At 58.0% G+C, this 2,653-nt stretch overlaps 1 protein-coding gene across 1 annotated transcript in view; it reads left to right on the forward strand.

The window, feature by feature from the left end:
* The first annotated feature begins 6 nt into the window (after positions 1-6).
* Positions 7-2,653, forward strand: part of RASSF2 (Ras association domain family member 2) — a 10,018-nt gene continuing 7,371 nt past the window's right edge. The window contains exon 1 of the mRNA XM_035898907.1: positions 7-142. The gene's annotated coding sequence lies outside the window, so the exon portion shown is untranslated. The remainder of the gene's footprint in view (positions 143-2,653) is intronic.

Raw genomic sequence — 2,653 nt, forward strand, 5'->3', positions numbered from 1 at the left:
CCTTCGCGCTTAGGGACACCGGACAGACGCTCCGAAGAAATCCCGGCTCCAAAATAGCGCCTGGGCCAGAGCCGCCGCCGCACGGGCTCGCAGGAGCCGCATGCTGAGCACCGTCGGTCGAGCAAAGGATCTGCCGGACAGGGTGAGAGCGCGCGGTCGTACCCCACCGCTTACCAAAGCGGCTTTTAGAGGCTCTCGGTGCCTGCGAGGGAGGAATTGTTGCCTCTGGATGATGCTTTGCTACCGATTGCGTCGGGATCGATGCGCTGTTGGGCTGGTTAAAAGCTGCCCCGGGCTGCAGGGAAGCAGCAGGGTTTGTGCAGGAGGGAGCATCGCAGCCTCCCGGGGGAGCGGGATATTCCCACAATCCCTCGCACAGCTGGGGGGGACGCAGCAGCTGGGCCGAAACCGCATCGCCCGCCCGAGTGGGGAGAGGCCGAAGCGGCGGTGGGGATGCTGCCAAAGCATCTGCGTGCTGCGGGGGGGGACCGAGAAAGCAACCCCCCCCCAAAAAAAAGCACTCCTTTCTTTGCAGGAATAGGGAAGAGCACCCCACTCCTCCTCGGAAAAACACAATCTTGGGGGGGGGGGTCGTGGGTATTTTCCTATTTCTGTCGCCGTATTTGAGTTGTGCATCTCCCCAGGAACTCTGCAAAAGCAAGCAGCGAGGGGCTGCGAGCGTGGCCACGGTCCCTCCTCACCGCAGGGCAGGTGGGGCTGTGGGGATGCGGGGAAGGGTCTTGGGAAAGTTACTTTTAGGGACAGGAATAAGTCTGGGGTCCATCAGGCCTGAAAGCGACTGCGGGAGCAGCCGACGGCTCGTGCTGGAAGGCAGAGCGGGCTGAGAGCCTCCTGCCACGTGTGCAGGGGGAATTGATTTGATCTGATGGTTTTTGTTTTTTTTAAAAAGCGCTTTGCAAGACAGCAGTGAAACCCCAGCCCACGGAAAAGGAAATACGTTGGCTCAGAGTGGGGCAACTGAGGCACGGGGGGTGCCGGGAAGTGAAGACAGCGCTGAGCTGCTGAGGTTGAGCAACCGATTGGGCAATCTGCACGTTGCCAGCCCTTTTCTTTTGGTGATCTCCAGCCTTTTGCCAAAACCATGGCAGAAAATCAGGGGGTGGTGGCAGCCGGTCTCCGTTTGGGGATCTCCAGGCGGCCGCCACTCCCTTCCACCCGCAGCCCGCTGCTCTCAAGACCCAAAAAAGGAAGAATTTGCCCCTTTCCTTGCTTGCTCGGAAGGGGATGTGATGACGGAGGAGAAGGTGGCAGCGCCGGGCCGGTAAACAGGAAACCGGGCTCCTCTGCGCAGGGGGATGAACCTGCATTTCAGGGCTCCTCTTCCATCCCCAAATGAGATTTTTTTTGGCTGGAGTTCACCCCAGTGTCCTCTTTGAGGGACCCAGGCCTCTGGCTTCACCCTTTCCTATCGCCACGATGCCACAGAGCGAAACTCCCCGTGGTACCAAAGGCTCCACCCCGGGCTGCGCCGCTGCTGGGGGGATTTTTTTCAGCCACTTGGGTATTTTTGGCACCATTTTTGCATGGGCCACGCAGCCGTGTCGTTTCATCCCCGCTCTGCGCCACAGTGCCTTGGCGGTGACGTCCCCGGCGCGTTTGCATCCGCTTTCAGGGGACACCCACAAGCGAGATGCTGATTTCCACCATTCCTGTATCTCCCAGCTGGTCACCCCCAAATTCGGGTCCCTGCCGCAGCAGGTGCCGCGCAGCCGCCGCACCGACATTTATCCCAAAGCCAGCTGCAAAATCCACTCCCAATTTCATTTCTGAGGGATAAATGGGATTACTAGTGGGTTTATTCCCTGTGGGAGGATGGCTGGGTGCAGGAGAGGCGGCGGCCGGCGGCGGGAGGAGGGTTGATGCCGGGCTTTGCCGGGATGCTCGTGCGGCTCCTCAGCTCCTCAGGAAACCCGAAGCTTTGTCAGCTTTTCCGTCGTGACGCGCGATGTTTGCACCGGCGGGTTTCTCTTCTGCTTTCTCCAAGCAGAGCTGGAGCCCCGGCAGCCAGGCAGGCTTCCTGCCCTTCCCCTGCCTGTTTCTGCCTGCTCAAAGGCTTTTGCAACCTCTTCTCTGGTTTGAAACAGGACGCAGAATATTTTTTGCTGTTGCATATAATTTATTTGCTAGAATATAGCCCGATGTGCCGGGTAAGAAGCGGGGATTGCAGCTGTGCCGAGGTTTTTAGGGGGGGGTAGGTCCATCTTCTGACACAGGTTTTACCGCACAGCCTTGGTTGAGTCATTTATCCGCCTGGATTTCGTTGTGGTTTTTTGGTTTGGTTTGGATTTTTTTTGGCAGGAAAAGGTTTGTTTCCCTGGGGGTTGGGAGGAAGAACATGGCGATGCAGGAGGTGGTAGAAAACAGTTTGTGGATCAAATGCTCTTTTCTCATCTTCCGTTCTCTTTCTTGGATGAGGGAAGGGAGGGGAGAGACCCTGGAAAAATGAAAGCCCCGTCTGTAGGAGGCTTTGCACAAACACCCAAGGAAAAGCGCCACCCAAAAAGTCCTTTCTCATCACCCAAAACCGCCCCGACGCTGCACCTCAAGGTCTCTCCAGTGCCTGATTTCCAAAGTGCTCCGAGCCCGCGAGCAGCCCTGAGGGCTGCAGCCTGAACCTCGTTCCAGCTCTGCT

Source organism: Egretta garzetta, unplaced genomic scaffold, assembly GCF_000687185.1.
Source record: "Egretta garzetta isolate BGI_Z169 unplaced genomic scaffold, ASM68718v1 scaffold238, whole genome shotgun sequence".
NCBI classification, from domain to species: domain Eukaryota; kingdom Metazoa; phylum Chordata; class Aves; order Pelecaniformes; family Ardeidae; genus Egretta; species Egretta garzetta.